The 21,470-nt window shown below is 35.5% G+C and overlaps 1 long non-coding RNA gene across 2 annotated transcripts in view; it reads right to left on the bottom strand.

Annotated features, from left to right (window-relative positions):
• Positions 1–21,470, bottom strand: part of LOC131485104 (uncharacterized) — a 322,880-nt gene that overhangs the window by 33,503 nt on the left and 267,907 nt on the right. Inside the window, exon 3 of one of the 2 annotated variants that reach the window (XR_009248641.1) lies at positions 3,070–3,749. The exons of the other annotated variant lie outside the window; for it this stretch is intronic. This is a non-coding gene — a long non-coding RNA (uncharacterized LOC131485104). Of the gene's footprint in view, positions 1–3,069; positions 3,750–21,470 lie in introns of those variants that run through there. 2 annotated transcript variants of the gene reach the window in all.

The raw sequence follows: 21,470 nt of genomic DNA on the forward strand, positions 1-21,470 counted from the left end.
ATTTCATTAATTTCCCTCGTCAGCTTTTAAGAGTCTTTACAAAAATGATCTCTCTTACACTTTCTAAAAGTAACTCATAACACTAATTCTGGGAATAACTATACACAGGTACAAAAAAATGACACAGGGTTAAATTCATTCTTAGGTGACTTAGAAATAAAGAGCAACTAATATTGGAGACTTCAGATGTCTGTTTCATTTCTGTCTGCTTTCAGTTTTAGACTGTACTTTGTGTCCTCTACTGTATCATGAACATGAGTCGTTGAACCTCTATACCCTCAATTTCCTCATCATTTCAATGCAGAGAATAATCCCTGTAATAGCAACTGGGCAGCCATGATGTGAAATTTTAGTGATATAATGGATGTGAAATAATTTGAAAGACCTGGAAGCACTAAGGCTAGCATGAGGAATTGGATTTTAACTGGAACGTGCTAACCTATAAAAGATCTTCTGTGAAAGAGGAACTGGGTTTTTACCCCTTCCCATTGGTAGGAAACTATTCAAACGTCAATGAAATCATCCACCTGTATTACTTGCCTATTGCTGTAATAACAGATTAGCACAAATTTAGTGGCATAAAACAACACAACACAAATTTATTTTCTAAATGTTCTGGACATTAAAAGTCATAAATGGATCTCAGTGAGCTAAAAATCAGTTGGCAGGGCTGTGTTCCTTCTGGAGGTTATGAGGGAGATTATATAACCTTTGCCTTTTCCAGCTTCTAGAGGCTCCCTGCACTCCTTGATTTATGGAACTGTTACTACATCTGCAAGGCCAGCAACTTTGGGCTCAGTCTTCCCTATGCTGTCATCTCTCTGACTCTCTACTCTACTTCTCTCTTACACTTTTAACTCCTTTTGTGATTACATTGGGGCCACCCAGATAATCCAGGATCAACTTTCCATCACAAGAGCAGCTGATGAGCAACCTTAATTCTTAGTTCCAGTACTATTTCTGCCTTGAATGTAACCTAATATATTCTCAGGTTCTAGGGATTAGGATGTAGAAATCCTTGGGGGACCATGACCTGCATTTTACACCATGCTGCAATGGTTAACTAAGGAATTCATAGGTAGGCAGTCATGGATAACATAGGGTTTTGATGTGAGAGTGAGAGTGAGATTGTAGCTAAGGTTTCAGTGCTTGGAGGAAGAGAATATTTGATGTAAGTTTGACACAGTCACACAGGGAATCTGTTTCAAGGGGAGAAGGAAGCAGTTTCCCATAGGTGCTAGCTCAATCTATTCAAAGAATAGCACAAACCTTCCTGTGTCTAGGCTTTCCTGAGAAAGGTCATATGAGGTAAGAGTGGAAAAATAGATTCTACCAATCAGAGATTTGTTTCCATAGCATTTCCATTTATTTTAGACAACTGCCCTGCAGTTTGAACTCAACCAAGCCATGCTGTTTCTGTAAATATCTTCTTGTTTAGTCAAGAATTCTTCCTGTTGGCTTTTATTTAATAGTTCATTATAATAAAAATTATTTTGGACCAAAACATCTACAATTGCTTTGCCTATCTTAACATACAGTCATGACAAAAACTCTCCCTAATGCCAAGAATGTGACAGACCAGAAACTTAAGTATAACATATGATCTGTGCATAACTAAAATTTATTAAAATCATCAGCATCAAATATTAATCATGAGCACACTACCCACAGGGATTTCTATATTAGGCAATGAAGATAAATAGTTATGAGACATGGTTTCTACTCTTAAAGGCCTGACAAGCTCTTTTGGGTGACAGGATCCATACATAAAGTGATAAGTAAAAATGCAGGGCAAAGTGCCAAGAGAGTGGTTGAGGCAATGAGTGCTGTAGAATTTCAGAGAATGAAAAGAATCACTGGAAGAGAGAGCATTTATTGCAGGCTTTATGAAGCTTGAATTGTTTGCCTTGCACAGGTATTGAGAAGCAAGTAGATCATTCCAGATGAGGAGGATACAGTTATGGGAGAAAAGTCACATAGGTAAAATCATATATGATTTTTCTGAGGGACAATAAGAAATCTATTTTGACTGGCACAGGTGATATGTTACACAATAGAGGGAGGTCAGCTTGAAACTTGACTGTACAAGACTTTCTACATCGAGGTGATTAGGTTGACCCTTAAGCCTACACAAGAGGAGCAAGTTTTGATTAAAGGGATGTCAGTGGGAACAGCCAGTTCAGGAAGAAAACCAGCAAAATGCGTTAGTGAGAAGGTATTATTATAATGATGTGGCTCTTATTATATCATTATTCATATTATCACCTCTGTTCCTATTTCTATATCTATGCCTATATCTGTACCCATAAACATACCCATATTTGTATAATTTCACCTATGTCACCCATTAAATAATAACCCTTTGTTCCAAAGGATGCTGTTTTATTTGTATGAAGCTCAACCATGGCACTGATGAGGTACTAAGAAAAAACATTGGTATTCAATGTGTTTGTATAGTGTCTACTATTGCTGTAGTTGAAAACTGTGGAAACAATGCCCTCTGAAGCTGACTGTTTTACTGAAAAAACAAATACTCCTCCAGTGAATACATTTCAGTGAGCACCAGACTCCTGGGAACAAGTGGAAAAACCATACTCTCAGTACCAGGTTTCAGCTGGCTCCCTGACACATTCTTCTGAATTAATGCACCTGACCATTTTCCCGATGTTAATACAGCTGTGCGGGTGTGTGAGTGTAGGTTTTAATTCCACAAAAACGCCTTCAGCTCAGGTGGCTTGGCTCTAGAAAAGACAGGAATGTGGCCCAAAGAAATGAGTGTAGCAAGAATCAAGCAAAGACTCAATAGTGCTTGAGAAAACAACCTGAAAGTTTATGGATATTGCGAATAAAAGAACAGGCAATGAAGAAAACTACAGCATTTCCATTGCCTATGAGTTTGTCTTTGCCTTCACATTGAAGGAAGATTATTTTTCTCTTACATGTAGCACTCTCACAAGTACTGATGGCAATATATATGCACAAAATTAAAAGAACAGTGAGTGCACTTGTGAAATTATTAAAGAGACATTTCATTTCCAGTTCAAAATAAATGTTTTATGCTTTGCACTTGTAGCTTAGATATGATTTTAAATACACTGTCACACGCTATGTATATTAGATTTTAGGCTACACGGGATAATTTATATATGCCTAAGATTATCATGATAAACATGTGGGTCATCAGTTTTGTTTTATGAATGAGAAAAACGTTCACAATGGGGGTTAATGACTCACCAAGGTTATGTGGTCTTTTAACAAAATTATGTGAAAACACATGAGTATACAGACTGGATTTTAACATATCTCTGTAGCATTCCTTTCCCCTTTTAGCCAGGAAATGTTCTAACTTAATCTTAAAGTGGGAATCACATCTAACCTATAAATTGGTGAAGATTTAATGAGATAATGAATGCAAAGTTTCTGGCACAGTGTCTGGTACATGACAAGCACTCAAAAAATGAAGATATTTTTGTTTGCTATTACCACAAAATGAAATACCCAAATTCAGTACCCTACAACAAAAGTCACATATTATCCCTCAACAGTATGTAAGGTGGCTATGTTCACCTGGGTGCTTCTACTGCAGTCTTCCCAAGCTTTGGCTAGTTGGGACATCCAAGATCACATGCTCACAAGACTGGCATTTGATGCTGGTGTGTTAGCTCAGAGCTCATCTGAGGCTGTCAACCAGATCGCCTCAGCAATCCTCCATGTGGTGTCTCTGTGTGATCTGGGCTTCTCTCAATATGCTGAAAGAGAAAATATTCACAGTACACAAAAGCAGAAGCTGATAATCTCTTTAAGGCCAAATCTTTGATGTTGAAACAGAATCATTTTCTTCTCACTCTACTGGTCAAATGAAGTCATAAGATCAGCCAGATTCAGTGAGAAAAGGAATAAACAAACCTCCTTTTGAGGATATGGCCCAAAAATGCATAATCATTTTTAACCTACCATAGTGTTCCCTCTGGCCACAAGTTATTTACAACCTTCCCACAGACAAAAATACACACATCCTATATCAGTTTCCTAGGACTTCCGTAAAAAAAAGTACCACATACTAAGTGGCTTAAAACAACAGAAATTTATTGCTTTGCAGTAGTTCTGAAGACTAGAAGCAAAAAGTCAAGGAATCAGCAAGGCTATGACTCCCTCTGAAACCAGTATAGGAGTGTCTTTTATTGCCTCTTCCATCTTCCAGAGTTTACTAGAAATCCTGGGTGTTCCTTGGCTTGAAGATGTGTCATTGTAATCTCTGCCTCCATCATCACATGGCCATCTTCTCTCTGTGTGTCTCTTCCCTTCTGAAGATATACCAATCATATTGGATTAAGGGCCCACCCACCCAACTCCACTGTGACCTCCTCTTAACTAATGACATCTACAACAACTCCATTCCCACATAATGTCACATTCTGAGGTACTGGTGGTTAGGACTTCAACATTTTCTGTAAATTATCCTTTACTTGTTTTTTTGTTTGGTTGGTTGGTTTTTGTTTTTGCTGTTTGTTGTTGTTGTTTTGAAAGAGAGAGAGCATGAGTGAGCAAGGTGCATAGAGAGAGTGCGGAGTCCAGAGTGGGGCTCCAGCTCACCTAAAGCAGGACTCGAACTTATGAACCATGAGATCATGACATGAGCCAAGATCAGATGCTTAACCGACAGAGCCACTGAGGCTCCCCACTTCATTTGTTTTTGTTTTTGTTTTTTTTTAAGTTCAAGGAGGGGCTCTAGGTGGCTTAGTTAGTTGAGCATCCGAATTTGGCTCAGGTCATGATCTCACAGTTCATGAGTTCAAACCTCACATCAGGCTGGCTGCTGTCAGTGGCTTCAGATCCTCTGTCTCCCTCTCTGCCCCTCCCCCACTCACACTCTCTCTCAAAAATAAATTAAAACATTAAATAAAAAAATAAAAAATAAAAAAGTTCAAGGATACTTATTATCTGAGGCACTTCGTCATATTTCTTTCAAACCTATAATTATATGGTTCTGTTAGCCTGTAGTAATATAATCAGATATTTATCTTAATCTCAAGGAAAACATATACACTCCTCTATAAGGTTTGGGTACAGTGTAGCATACTTTCAACAGATATAATTATAAAAGAATAATAATAATAATAGCTGACATGAAATGAATTCATACTATGCTCCAGACACTATTTCTTGCACTTTGCTCTAATTAGTACATTTAGTCTCTGATACGACCTATGAGATATGAGTTATTACTACTATTATTATTACTACTAGGTAGTCACTATTACTGTCCTCTTTTCAAATGAGTTGGCTGAGGCACAGGAATGTAATTTGTCCAAGTTCACAAAGGTAAGTGCCAAGGCCGGGATTTCAAGACTGATAATATAGTTACAACTATAACTACTTTTACTGAAGGAAATTTCTGTGCTGGTAAGTCCTTTGTGAAAATTAGTAACGCAAAAGAATGATTACATACACATTTTCTACTCCCGAGGAGTTTATACACATATGAAGCCAATTTTAGGTCAGCAAGTTGCTTCAGGAAATAAAGGTAGATGTCTTAGTCAACTCAGGCCACTATCACAAAATACCATAGGGTTGGGTGACTTAAACGGCATTTCTTTTTCACAGTTTTGGAAGTCCAAGAACAAGGTGCTGGCAGATTTGGTTCCTGTGAGATCATGCATCCTGACTTGCAGGCTGCTGCCTTCTTGTGTCCTCACAGGGCCTTCACATGTGCGGGAGTCAGTCATCTTTGTCTCTCTCTCCCTCTTCTAAGAACAATCTCATCATGAGTGTCCTCAGCTTGTGACTGAATCTAAAACTAGTCACCTTCCAAAGGCCCTCACATCCAAATGCCATAACGTTGAAGGTTAGCACTGCAGCCTATGAATTTTGAGGGGAAAACATTTGGTCCAAAACAGTGAGTATATGCAGGATTACAGGAGTACAAAAAAGATAGGCCAAACTTCTGGAAAAACAAGCTAGGGATTTGGGTTCAGAAACTTTTTATATGGAAGAAATTATGTTTAAATTAAGTCTTGGGGTGCCTGGGTGGCTCAGTCAGTTAAGTGGCCCATCCTGATTTCAGCTCATGTTGTGCCCCGTGTTGGGCTCTGCACTCACCGTGTGGAGCCTGCTTGGGACTCTCTCTCTCCTGCTCTCTCTGCCCTTTGTCTCTCTCTTTCTCAAAATAAATAAATAAACATTTTAAAAGTGAATTAAGTCTTGGGGCGCCTGGGTGGCTCAGTCAATTGAGCTTCTGACTTCGGCTCAGGTCATGATCTCACCATTTGTGAGTTCGAGCTCCGCCTTGGGCTCTACACTGGCAGCTGGAAGCCTGAAGCCTGCTTCAGATTCTGTGTTGCCCCTCTCTCTCTGCCCCTGCCCACTCACTCTCTCTCTCTCTCTCAAAAATAGATATTTTAAAAAATAAAAAAATAAAAAATAAATTAATTCTTGAAGAATGAATAAAATTTCATAAGGCTGACTATGTTGTAATCAGAACATTTCAATAAGAAATATACAAAGCTAAGTGCAATTTCAAGAGTCAGATATTAGAAATATCTAATTTCTAATATCTATTTCTAATATGTATTAACATACATCCATTCAAAAATATTATAGGATGGGGCGCCTGGGTGGCTCAGTCAGTTGAGCGTCCTACTTCAGCTCAGGTCATGATCTTGCAGTCTGAGTTCCAGCCCCGGGTGGGGCTCTGTGCTGACAGCTCAGAGCCTGGAGCCTGCCTCAGGTTTTGTGTCTCCCTCTCTCTCTGCCCCTCCCCCGCTCATGCTCTGTCTCTCTCTCTCTGTCAAAAATAAATAAACATTAAAAAATAATTTTTTTAACATTATAGGAAATAATTGTAAGTTATGCCTCCAAACCTAAGAAACTCCATGAAAAATAGTTATGTTTGGTAAATTAAAAAAAAGAATGTAAAATTATTTATTAATTGATTATGGAAATAAATCCACTTGAAAATAGAATGGAAAGAATCATAAAGTGTAAAGGACTTACTTTCCTTTTTTTCATTTAAAATGTATAATGTTGTAGTAAAATAAGGTAAAATATATACACAGTAAATATATGGATGAGTACAGGGGAACACTGTTATATTCATCTCTTAAAAATCCATATTTTTCATTTATTATAATAGTATAAACTTAAAAATATTGAGGATATATCAAAATCCATTATAAAATAAAAATTTTACAGATGGTGTAGATTGGAAGAAAAAAATCATGATAGAAAATTATGGACGCCATATTAAAAAACATGATATATATGGCAAATAAGACACATTGAAGCAGCAATTTTAAATCTTTCTTTTTAAGTTTTATATATTTATTTTGAGAGAGAAAGAGAGAGAGCATGAGCAGGGGAGGGGCAGAGAGAAAGGGAAAGAGAATCCTAAGCAGGCTCCACACTGTCGGTGATAGCTGAATGCAGGGCTCTAACACACCAACTGTGAGATCATGACCGGAGCCAAAATCGAGTCAGATGCTTAACCCACTGAGCAACCCAGGTGTCCCTGAAGCAGTAACTTTATAAATCACATTTATGCAATAATTCAATAAGGAGCAGTGAGATATGTGTAAAAATAATCAATATGAATTTTACAAATTATTGAAACCAGAATGAACTGAATAGTATGCGACTGTCTTCCAACAGGGGTCAAGATGAACTAAGGTTAATGCTGTTCTATCAATGACACATTTCACAAACTTTGAATATATTTTAGAATCTATGACATATATGCATATATAATATATAATTAATATTGAATCAAATATATTTATTATGTAATATGTATTTGCATATACTTAATGGAGTAAAAAAATAATATATAATATAACCAAATAACATATTTTAATATTTTAAATATTAAATTAAATATTAATAAATATAAATATTTTATTTAACTATTATTCTTTTTTTTAAATGTTTATTTATTTTTGAGAGAGACAGTGCAAGTGGGAGGAACAGAGAGAGAGGGAGACACAGAATCCAAAGCAGCAGGCTCCGAGCTGTCAGAACAGAGTCCGACGCAGGACTCAAACTCACAGACCACAAGATCATGAGCTGAGCTGAAGTCAGACGCTTAAACGACTGAGCCACCCAGGCACCCCATAAATAAATATTTTATTAAATATAAATTAATATTAATAAAATATTATGCCATGAATATATTGTGCATTATAGATATAGATTTAAAAACGTATGTCTGGGGCTCATTCTTTGAAACACTTCTCAGCAATATCTGGACTATAACTACTTAATGGAATTGAGTACTCCATGGGAAAGTTGTCCTTTCTTAGCATTGAACAACTTGGAGGACCAGGTCTTGGGCATAAAATCTTAGAAACCAATTCACTCCATTTAACTACTATTTTGGGGAGTTTAAAATTTCTGTGGGACTACAGACACAGGATTTATTTGTTTACTCTGAAATGATATTAAGTCAGACCTGGGAATTTTGAGACCAATAAGTAAAACAGGGTATATTCCAAAAGATGAGGTGGCAGAAAAAGTCATGGAAGGGGGCATATTACAAAAGGGCGCAATGTAAGTTTTAGTGCTGATGTATATGTTCATTATATTGATTGTGGTGATGCTTTCATGGGTGTGATCACATGTGAAAACTCATTCAATTGTATACTCTGCTTATATCTAATTTATTGCATATCAACTGTACCTCAAAAAGTAAAAAGTAAACTACAAGGATTAGATATGCATATTTGGGTGATAAAACTAAGGAAATTGAAGTGATTTCCAGAGAAGTAAGGATGCTGGTCATCCTTAGCAGGAGAGTGGAGGTTATGAGAAAGAGAGGTGTACTGAGAACTTCTGATATTATGAATAATGTCCTACTACAAACATGGTAGTGGCTAGTTGGTGATTTCCTTAAGATTCATTAGGATGTATACTTTGAGGGGTGCCTGAGTGGCTCAGTCGGTTGAGCATCCAACTTCGGCACAGGTCATGGTCTCATGTACGTGGGTTCAAGCCTGGTATCAGGCTCTGTGCTGACAGCTCAGAGCCTGAAGCCTGCATCAGATACTGTGTCTCCCTCTCTCTCTGCCCCTCCCCTTTTCACACTCTCTCAGTATCTCAAAAAAATAAATACATAAATAAAATAAAATGCTCAAAAATTTTTAAGATGTATACATTTAATGTAGCTTTTGGTATTAAAATGTAAGAGTTATATATAATGCAGACATTCAATAAAATCAGGAATGTATTTTGGAAGCTTTGACAGGAATTCAATAGGGGTTTATTTTTCAAGTATTTCAGAAAAACAACTTTTCCTACATTTTTATTATCATAGTATTTACATTATTTTTTTTCCTCTATGCTTTATTATATTTGCCATCACTGAAAGGGATTCCAGTATTAGGAGATATAATTTGTCTGGTCTAGAGACATGAACTTAGTTGAGCTGTCTTATTTGCTTTTCCTCTATCCTGAACTTCAATTTTTTTCATAATAATGTCTGTTCTATACTTAACATTTTCTATTAAATTAAATTTTTAATGCATCACCAAAAGAGTCTGAGTCAAAACAGAATTGCATTTTGGTGTGACCATTGCTCCTGAATTTTTTTTTTAATATTTTACTCCTCATTGTTTAAATTGCTTTGAAAAATCTCAAAAGGATCAGTTGTTATGAACAGTAATTATAAAATAGACCTTCTTTCTTTGTAATTTCCAAACTTCCTAAAAACTTCCTATGACACTGATAATAATATCTATAAAACTAGACAAAGAAGTACATCATGGAATATTGTTCAGTTATTAATTCATTACCAATCACTAACTAAAAGTTGGATCTGTGCTATGACAACAACTCTATAAAGTATTAGATGGGTATAGACAAGATCTAGAAGACAGTATTTTGAGTATGACTGTTCTTACCCCAGAGTGGGCATTTATTGCCCAGACCTGAGAAACAAGGAAAGATAAACTCTCCACAATCTACAATTGGATCAAGGTGTTCCCCTCAGAGTTTTTCAATAAGTTGCTCAACATATTCTTTAATCCCAACCATCAGGCCAGCCAACCCTTGCCTATTTTCTCCAAAACTAATGGAAAGCAGAAAGGAATTGATAGTTTTAGAAAATAGGATCTTCTTAAGAGAATCCCCCCACTCCCCTCAACACCCCCCACCCCCAGCCAAGGTAGAGTAAGCTCCGAGAGGCTAATTTGTAAAGATTGGACATACCTGCAAAATGAGAGGAAAGACTCTCCACACCTGCCAGGCAGGTCACTGACCAGAGATTTACAGGCCTATCATGGAATTGTTCTTAGTGGAGTCACAGGGTCAGAGAGGGAGACAGTGATAGTTTTGTTAGAAGAACTTGACAGATGTTTTCAGAAATTTAGGGTCTATATGATGATACAGTGTCCATCTATTACTCAGCTGAACATTTCTAAAGATGGGAGGTTTGAGGGGTTCAACCTCTGCCTTGAGCCAATAAGGAAGGGACTATATAGTATAGCAGGCCCAGGGAAAAGAGTTCTCCATATTCCTTAGAGGGTACTTACTAGTCCCCAGGGTCCCAAGTAAAGGAGAGGAGCACAGAGTTTAGGGAGATGGAAACAATGTGGAAGACACGCTTGGATATCTGACAAAGTATGCCTCCCTTTAGTCCATCGCATGGAGGTGAGGCTGGGATATAGCCACAGATAAGGACTCAGTTTCCTAACTCCATTTGTAAGTAGACAGGTAACTAAGGTCTTGTCAATAAAATGTAGGCCAAAGTGCTGTGCATTTCTGCCTCACTTCCTTTAGAGGAAATTTTGGACAATAGTACTTGATTTGGCAAAATGACAGTGAGCATGAACACATGAACCTTGAGTCATACGTTGATAGCACATCGACTTATGTATCTAAATGACTATATAGAGCTGACTTGTAATATCCACACTGAACCACAATGGACCACTTTGAAAGAGGAAAATAAATTTTATTTGTTGTTAGAACTAACAAATTTTGATGTTTCTTCATTAGAGCACCTTTTAGTATACATCATTTCTAATCCAGAAGCATAAACTATGGGCCAAAACTCTGACAGGAAAATTGGACTACCAGCAGGACACAAAAAAGACATAAACATAACTGGCTGTTCAAAGTGATACATACTTCGGTGATTCTAGCAAAGTGAGTCCACTTATGAAATCAAATAACCGAGATACACATATTCTTTTGAATATTCAAATATTCTCTTGCCTCCAGTTAATAAGATTATTGTAAACTATCCGAAACTCTTGGGAGTATGCATACCCTAAGTGCTGAGTTGGTTTGCTCCACAAGGTTATGGAGAATTCCAGGAGCAGGGTAGGGAGGAGAATACAAATCTCCAGGGAGGATACCAATCATTAAACTGAGATTTTGTGTTTCCAGAGCCAAGACATAGCTACGGGGGAATACCACCGAGGAACATTAAAGAAACATCAGGCTGACTAATAATAAGAATTTCCATCCAAATTCATCTACCAAATCAAGTGAATCTGCAATAAATATAAACCCACATGCAGTAGTCTATCTCCAGGGAAATCTAGCCTTTTCCCACCAGACAGAATTGTTCTGCATAGCAGCCGTTTTCCGGGGAGGATGACAGCTTGTCTGTCTTTGCCTGCTGGGATCACATCAGAATGCCAGCTATGCTACCAGTCAAGGCTCCTCTTCAGACTAACTGAGGCGACAATTTGCCAAAAGGAAACATTGTCACAGCCATACCATCCAAGGGCAGGACAATAAGAATAAGTTCAGCCAATACAAATGATAAGGGAAAATTCTCAATATGTGTGTAGGAAACTTTTAAATTTCAAAGTTTCAGAGAAGCACATGGTGTCAAGGGGGTGGTTAGTAGCAAGATATTATCCTGAGAAGAATTAGTGAATTATTTAACAACTATTTTTTAATTGAAGTATAATTGACATACAATATCCTATTAGTTTCAGGTGTACATCATAGTGATTCAATATTTTTATACATTATGAAATGATCCCCATGATAAGTCTAGTTACCATCTGTTATTATGCAAAGTTATTACAATATTACTGACTATATTCCCTATACTGTATATTATAATTCCATTACCTATTTATTCTATACCTGGAAGTTTGTTCCTCTCAAATCCCTTTGCCTACTTTGCCTGCCCCACAACACCTCCCCACTCTGGTAACCAACGATTTGTTTCCTGTATCTATGAGTCTGTTTCTGTTTTGTTTTGTTTGTTCATCTCTTGTTTTTTAGATTCCACATATAAGTGAAATCATATGGTATTTGTCTTTCTCTGTCTGCCTTATTTCACTTAGCATAATATCCTCTAGGTCCATCCATGTTGTCACAAAAGCCAGATTTCATTCTTTTAATGGCCAAGTAACATTCCTGTGTGTGTGTGTGTGTGTGTGTGTGTGAGAGAGAGAGAGAGAGAGAGGGAGAGGGAGAGATCTTCTTTATCCATTTGTCTATTTGATGGACACATAGGTTGTTTCCATATCTTGACTATTGCAAATAAGACTTCAATGAACATGGAGGTGCATATAACACTTTGAGTTGATGTCTTCATTTTCTTTGAGTAAATATCCAAAAGTGGAATTGCAAGATCATACAGTAGTTCCGTTTTTAATTTTTGAGGAACCTCCATACTGTTTTCCATAGTAGCTGAAACAGTTTACATTCCCACCAAGAGTAGATGAGGGTTTCCTTTTCCTCCACATCCTCGCCAACCCTCATTACTTTTTTTGTTGGTAGGCAATCTGATAAATATGAAGTGATATCTCATTGTGGTTTTGATTTGCATTTCTCTGATAATTAGTGATATTGAGCATGTACCTGTTGGACATCTGTATATCTTCTTTGAAAAAAATTTCTATTCAATTATCTATTTTTTAGTTTTTTTATATTAAGTTGTGTAAGGTCTTTGTATTTTTGTATATTTAACCCCTATTGGATGTATGATCTGCAAGTATCTTCTCCCATTCAGTAGGTTACCTTTTCATTTTGTTGATGGTTTCTTTTTGTTACAAAAGCTTTTTAATTTGATGTAATCTTACCTGTTTATTTTAGCTTTGTTGCCCTTGCAAGAATGATTTATTATTTTATTCCTCAGAGATAGTGAGCCAGAAATGGAGCTATAACTAACTTCTTAAAGGCTTATAGATTTAAAATTGTTTCATACCTTCAGCCAAGGATCTCTTTTTGTCTAATATAATAATAAAATAATAATAATAGCAATTATTTCAATGATTGGGAGTTAGTTGTTACTGAAATTAAGATGGATGGCTCAATTGGTTCTTTACATTATTCATATCCACAGAACATTTCTTCCCTTGTGATTATTCTGAGAATAATAATATATTTTAGGTTTTCTACATCTAACATTCCAATAAAGCAATGATATTGTCATATATTGTGTGTTAATACCCAAATGGCTTGATTTTGTTCAATATGCCAGTGAGTGAAATAAAATAAAAATATTTAAAAATAAAATAAACCTTTTCTGGAAACCCCTGTCATCCAAATTATATTGTGATATAAGGGTTTAATAGGAAGAAACCAAGTTATTCTGGTATATTTCCTACAACAGTGGTACAAAGGTATCAGATTGTGATGCTATGTATTTAATTTGCCACAAAGAAGTATACAGCCAACAAGAATTTGAACTAGCATTACTATTCAATTTGGGGTTTTGTTTGTTTTGTTTTTCATAATCTTGGATGAGATGTTTTCCTTACGGAAGAGCAAATATCACTGTCCTTAAAATAACATAAAACCATCCATCATATATATTTTTCCATAAGTGATAGTATGATGCAAAACCATTTGTACTAACATTGGATTGGATTCATTGGGTACTGAGAACCTATGAATTCACTTGATCAAGTGAAGATGTGGGCAAAAAGCTAGACCTCGAGCTTAGGCACAGCTCACTAGAGATTGTATATAAAGAAGACTACATTTCCTTCCAGGGAAATTTATCAGTATATGTCAACATGCGGTAATACAAAGTTGTTAGTTAATGGAAGAAGTTATATTCAGAATGTAGTTATATATTTTCTAAGTCTTCAACAGTGTTACTAAACAAAGTAAGGAAAAAAAATCAAACTTCCAAAACTGAAAAAAGTTAAGGGATGATTTGACAACTTACAAACCTATACTATTTTATTTGTATTAATACTATCCTTTATTGTATACATCTCCTCCTTACCTGTCACTGGATAATGGTAAAGCATTCAGGATGAGTGAGTTGTAGGGACTAAAAAAGTGTGGAGGATTAAAAATAAAAAAGAGGCAATAGCATAGCAACAAGAACAAAAAGAACTTTAAAAGTGCCTAAATTTTGTTAAGATTTTGCAAATGTAAAAATGACTAAGCATTTTTGTACTTAATGTTTCATCTTTACAAAGCTTCTAGAAAACCCTTAGTATATATCATTAATTTACATAGTTTTATCTGAAGTAAGTTTTGCTCATTTTTGAAAAAAAAACATTGAAAGTAAAAATAAGCAATATATAAACTGTACAACATCTCAAATCCCATCACCCACTTTGGTTATTAAGACTTATGATTCAACTGTTAGAAGGAAATCTTTTTTCCCCTTTCCTGTTTCTCTAGAGGAGCAATTTACCCAGCACATTATTCTGTCCTCTTTCTACCTTTCTCCACTTCATTTCTGGACAGAATGATTGGTAAATATGGGAAGAATATGTTGGCATGTTTGGCTCGATACTCCCACCCTTCTGGGGGTGAATAGGGGGGCTGCTCTGCTCCAGTGGTTAAATTTGCTTCATCACAGGATTCAGTTAACAGGTCCAAAGGCTGATACTAAGCCATAGGTTCTCACTGCATCATTACCAACACTGAAAAAGCTCCCATCTACCTCTCCTAGTTTTGTTTTTCAACTTGTTTAGAGCCCTGAAAGACTATAGGGGTGCCATTTATTTGGCCTTTTAAGAGACCTGAACTCTTATCTACTTTTTATTATGGCAGGGACAAGTTTATAAGTAACATCAAGACATATAACCTAGTCATTATAAGCCAGAGTTTTATAATTAGCCCCATTCTGCAATTCTACTTAAATCACAGAACCTCTATAGGCTTCTATTCCTTCATACAGGAATCAGCAAACTTTTTTCCACAAAGAGCCAAAAAGAACACTTTAGTACATTTTAGACTTTTGGGGCTGTAGGGTCTTTGTCACAACTACTTGCCTCTGTCTTAGTTAGAAAGCAGTCACAGACAATACTTCAACAAATGGATGTGACTTCGTTCCAACAGAACAGAAATAGGTGGCTTGAAGATTTGGTCTATGGCCAAATTCACATTCCTAAATAAAACTGTTACTCTATCCCTGAAATTTTAGTTTTCCTTGTTATGTTATATTATTTGTATTGAAGTAGCTAAGTGAAATGTGATATGTAAGGTCTAAGAAATTATCTTGCATAATGGCAATCATAAGAGCAATAATTATATTGCATAATTATATTGCATAATCTCTTCAAGAGAATTGAAACAACTTGGTTATGTATAAAGTTCTCCTATAAATAATTCTGGACCTAGCTGAGAGATCCAAACCCATAAAGTAGTTTGTTGTCTGCTATGTTGGGCCATATTGTACCCTAGGATGACTGACATTCCCAGGACAGGGGTAATGATTCCAGGAATCTCCCTCTTAGATGGCACTTATTCTAAGAAGACTGGATCTGATAATGCTGATGGAATGAGCCAACCCTCTACTTTTCTACTTCCCTAGGGAAGGCTATCTGCTTGCCCAGATAAGTTTCCCACTCTCAACCCTCTTCTTGACCTCTGTAAAATCTGTGTTTAGTTCTCCTTGATTTAAAGCTGAAGCTGAGCAGAGTCTGGGACCATCAAAGAAAGGAAGGACATCAGTGCAGAGGTTGATCAACGGGATGGGTTGAGCACACTGACTTATTCCTAAATTTGCAAATGTTTTTCCTTATCATTAGGTCGTCTGTGTTTGCTAATTGATGCCTATTAGTTTCCTACCCTCCCACAGAAACTTGGAGATAGAGGCCTCATCTTTTTTCATGATTACACTTCAAAGGGATGGTTACCAGGTCCTTGAGAAAGACATTTCTGGCTTATAAAGAGGATGAGACATTATATATATTTCAAAGGAGTAGAAAAGAATTTGCAATTACAAGTTTTTTTTTTTTTTTTTTTTTAAATAAGCTCTAAGAAAAGGGAGGTAAGGGCCTAGAGTTAGGAATATGCCTATCTAGTTTGGTTAGGCTAAAGAGAATGTTAATCTTATCTTGATCAGAGCCAATCAATACTGCCTGTATATTTAAATTTCCATTACCTCAGAAAGAAGGGAGGGTTATTAAAGAGTTTTTACTACATATGTATCTACCAGTGGGTGAGAGTTTATTTTTGTTTCTTATTTGTACAAATAGCTAAACAAATATATTTTGTATTTATTTCTAACAATAACCCAATAAATTGGTATTAACATCTCCACTTTTCAAAGAAAGAAACTGAGAAAGATAAAGGACCGTCCCACAGTTAAAGAGATAATAAGTGGAAGAATCAAAATTTTAACTCAGATCTAATTCCATATCTTCTTTCTTTACTACACCAGGATGTTTCTCAAAGAAAAAAAAATGTGCCCTTTTAGAAACAAAGAAAAATAATACCCACAGTATTGTAAAATCAATATTTTCCAGCCCTTCAGAAGAGAATTTAGAGCTGTTATGGAAATCATAGCTCTGTTTTAGAGCTGGGTTTTTCAACCCAGTACTATTGACATTTTGGGTCAGATAATTTTTTGTTGTGGAAACCGTTCCACAACACCTTAGGACGTTTGTGCACCTTAGGACGTTTACCAGGATCCCTGACCTCTACCAACAAGATGCCTATAGCACTCTCAAGTTGCGACAACCAAAAAATATCTGTAGACATTATCAAATATCCCTTTGGGGACAAAATAGCCACTATTGAGAATTACTGGTTTAGAGTAATTTTCTTGCACAATATTTTTAGCAGTGGAACTCTCTGAACAAAGAAATTTTTACAGAACACTGATTTTTAAAAACTGGATACAATGAGGGAGGTTCCCCAGGAGGTAGAGGTCTACCCACTTATTGTGTCCTCCCCTCCCCGCCAACCTCCTGAGATATTATACAATCCTAAGATTTCAACATAACAATGTAGAAATGGCTGCTCAAATAGAAGTTACCTCTCTCTCTTGAGACATTGTTAAACATGGTTGTCCAAAACATTCAATCTACCTTTCATCTCATTAAACAGATTTTCCAGTCATACTTTTGGCAAGGTAGATAAGCAAAGCTATTGTTACCAGTTTTGTTTTTAAAACCTCATTCCGGCCAACAAAATTTCTCCAACTGTTCAGAAAAATGGCTATTAGATCCACTTGGGTGAATAGAGCAACTCATTTGCCACAGAGAGATCTCCAACATTGATGTTCCCAGCATGCAGTGGATCTGGCTCAGATTTTATTAAGAATAAGATGGATCCTTGACTCAGCTGGTCCCAAACTTAGTGTTCAAGTTATAAGCATTCTAATTGCAAACCTACTTCGTGTGTGTGTGTGTGTGTGTGTGTGTGGTTATTGTTCTATAAGGGCAATTTGTTGTGTGACAATTGAAATATTCCATCACCTTCTGTTTAACAAGTGGGAAAAATTCAGAGGGTAGATTAGTTCCTATGGAAAGGATGTTTTACATTTCACCAAATCTTTAGGAATATTGATTGGTATAAATTAAATTTAGCTAGCTGGATAAAGATAATGTTTGCTATTTAGCTAATTTTGTCCAAAGCTTATTTACATTACTAAAACCATGTTGAATGTTTATGTTGTAAAAATAGAAATTTAAATTTACCTTGTACAAACCAAAGATTTTTTGCAAGCTGTAATCAGACCAGACAATAAGCATTGGGAGTTGCACAAAACAGAGATTATATACTGCACAGAATAAAATCAGTCTATATGATGCAATTTGGGGTTAATGAAATGTTTATGTCAACCCCCTCCAAAACAGCAGACACAAAACTGCCAGGGTAGTTGAAATACCACCATTAATCATTAAAAGCTTCTTTCCTGAAAGGAACAATACTTTCACTTATCATTTTTTCAGTTAGTTAGTTATTTTTGAGAGAGCGAGCGAGCAAGAGAGCATGAGCAGGGGAGGGGCAGAGAAAGAGGGAGACACAAAATCCAAAGCAGGCTTCAGGCTCTGAGTTGTCAGTACAGATCCAAATGCAAGACTTCACAAGCCCTGAGATAATGACCTCAGCTGAAATGGGACGCTTAACTGATGAACCACCCAGGAACCCCTGAAAGGGACAATACTTTTAGTCATTAACAATTCAGAGTGAATGAATACATTAGTGTTTTTTTATTATTATTTATCAAATAGTTGATAAAATGGAACAAAGTTTAAAAAACAGGTTGTTTTTTTGGCAATAAAGGCATATTTATTAAGTTCTTAGAAAAGTCCTCAACAGTTGTTCTAGATAAAATTTAAAATTCTAGAAACTTTTTTCTAAATTCAGCAAAAATGAAAGACTTTCACCTATTTTTACTGTTTTTTATTAAAAACTAATGCCAGGAGAACCTGGGTGGCTCAGTTGGTTAAGTGTCCAACTTTGGCTCAGGTCATGATCTCACTGTTCCCTAGTTCAAAGCCCATATCAGGCTCTGTGCTGACAGCTCAGAGCTTAGAGTCTGTTTCAGATTTTGTGTCTCCCTCTCTGTCTCTGCCCCTCCCCTGTTCATGCTTTGTCTCTCTCAAAAATAAATGAACATTAAAAAAATTTAAAAAAAAACTAATGCCAATTCTTAAAACAGACATGCTCAAACTTGACTCATTTGAGAATTCTTAAATATTATACTATTATTATATAGTTGTTGTGGCCTAGACAAGACCAAGTGGAAAAAAAAAAAACAGTGAAAGAAAGAGAATGATGTTCTTCTGAATCTAGGACTATAAAGCACAACATATAAATTAGCTCTTGATAAACTTGATAATATTATGCTGTACCTACTTTTTTCTGCAAGTTTATTGATTAGTTGTTTTATTATTTCTATTTCTATTTTCTATTTATTATTTATTATTTAAATTCCAGATATTTCAACAAAACAACTTCTACTCTAACTACTGATTTTATTTATAGTAATAAAGCAGACTCTGAGTGAGACCAAATCAGACACAAGGTCAAGTCAAAATCTTTATTTCACCTATTTACCTCAGCATCTTTTAAGTGTTAAAGAATACTTTAGAGTTGAATGCTGTTCTCATAGAACTATAAAATCAACACATCTAAGACTCTGTTTAACTCATTAGTGAAGGAATGAGCAAATAAAATGTTACAATTGGTTCAAAGAAGGTTCAAAATACCACACTTCAGCAGATAAGGAAGGCTAAAAAGAACTTACAAATAGTTAGGAATCTGATATATTACACAGTAAGAGAAAGAGAGATGTTAATTGTAATTCCACCCAACAAAATGTATTTGTATGCTTATAGCCAAGAATTATTCACATCAGTTATTTACAAATTAAAAAGTTATAAAATAGCTCAAAAATAATGAAAGGCATAGAGATCTAGAGATCTGTAGAGTCGGATGACCTGGAAGAAAATTCCTAGATAGCACTGAATTCTCCATAGAAGAAAAATAATAATTTTAGTCCATTTTAAATCTTTTCACAATTTTCTCCTATAAAAAATCTTATTTCATTTTCCTAGACTCACATGATGATAATTGAAATGAGTGTTTTTCCCCTTCATTGTTTTTTATGAAGAAAGTAGTTTGATTAAGCAATTAAATGCCTTGCTGGCAACTAATAGGAAAAAGCTAGGAGAAGGTGAGAAAGGAAGATTTTTAATCTGGAATCATTAAAAGAATTTATTATTTTATCAATGACTGCTTTCTATTTCTTACCAGGCCACAAGACAGAAACTCACCTTTCATATCTTAAAATGTTGGTTGACAACCATTGACATAAGTGTGCAACTAATTTTAAAAACCACTGGACTAAATCATCTGTGCTACTCAAGTTCCTCCCTTTATCACATTGCTTTGAATCTAGAAGTGACATGATCCATTTCTGGTCAATGAGAAATAAAGCCATTCTTCTAAGAAAACAATTCTGGGAAAGTTTTTGCCTTTTTCTTGGAGGATACCAGACATGGTTGGTATTGTTCCTCAGTCTCTTACTTCTACCCTAAACTCAGATGTAATGGCTGAATCTGTTGTAGCCATCTTGTTACCATAGTAAGATAAGAACAAGGATGAAAACCAGCAATCTAAACATGGCAAAGCATACACATGAAAGGAATCAGTGGCCCTCACAACAATGCTGAGTACCTAAATCAGTGCCAGAAACAACTGCCAATGTTTATTTTTTCCTTAAAACAAACATTTCTTTAAGTCACATTTATTGTTAAACAACTGCTACCTGCAACTGAAAGCATTTCTAAATGATACATGTCATTTTCTACCATGGATGGCTTTTTGCAGTAATTGTCACTGATAACATTATTGTCATTTGGTCTCTCTCTCTCAGTTTTTCCTCGTCTTCTTTCTGTCTACACACACATACATACACACACACACACAGAAATCACATTCATAAATCATACTATAAATATTGTCTTGCCAATTTTTTTACCTTTAATTTGATATTTCTTTTATATTTTTTAAAATTCTAAAACTCAGCCTAGTACTCTATTATATGGATGAATTTTAGATTGTCTAATCTCCCATAGGAGCTTTGTTTCTAATTATTTTTTATGATTATTGCTGTGGAGACAAATCTTGCATTTATGATTGTTTTTCTTAGAATAAATTTTTAGAAGTATAATGCCTAGAAGAAAGGATGGGCATGATTTTGAACCTATTGATACCAGGAACAAATTGAGTTCAAAAAAGAGGAACATTTATATAAGAGATTTCCAATCTTTACCGATAGAGAGTAATATAATTTTCTCATTTTAGAACTGGACTATCTGTTACCTGCTTTTTAAAAACCTCACAGAACAAAAATCCCTATTTATTTATTGAAATTCATTAAAAATAAGTTACTTTGGATAAAATTTACATCTTTACATCTTTATAATACTTAACGTTAATGAAATCCAGGAACATGTTTGTCTTTTGTTGTTGTTGTTTTGGTTTTTATTCCATAGATACTAACATATTTTCTTCTGTTCATTTTTTTGTGATTTTATCCATTTGTTTATTTTATATTTCAGCCTAAAGAATGTTATGATAAGAGCATTGTTTTCTCATATATTTTCAAGAAAATGGCTGCCCCTCACCATCAATATGAGTACTTACCTAATTCTCCTCTCAGAACAAAAAAGAAAGGATTGACAATATACATGTAAAATGTGTAGCATTTGCAGGCACATATTTCAGCATTATAACTTCCATCACTACTTTGCATCTGTAATTTGTCATCCCTTGCTCTTCTGTATAGTGAAATTGTTATGCTTGAA

Source organism: Neofelis nebulosa, chromosome 9 (genome assembly GCF_028018385.1).
Source record: "Neofelis nebulosa isolate mNeoNeb1 chromosome 9, mNeoNeb1.pri, whole genome shotgun sequence".
NCBI lineage: Eukaryota > Metazoa > Chordata > Mammalia > Carnivora > Felidae > Neofelis > Neofelis nebulosa.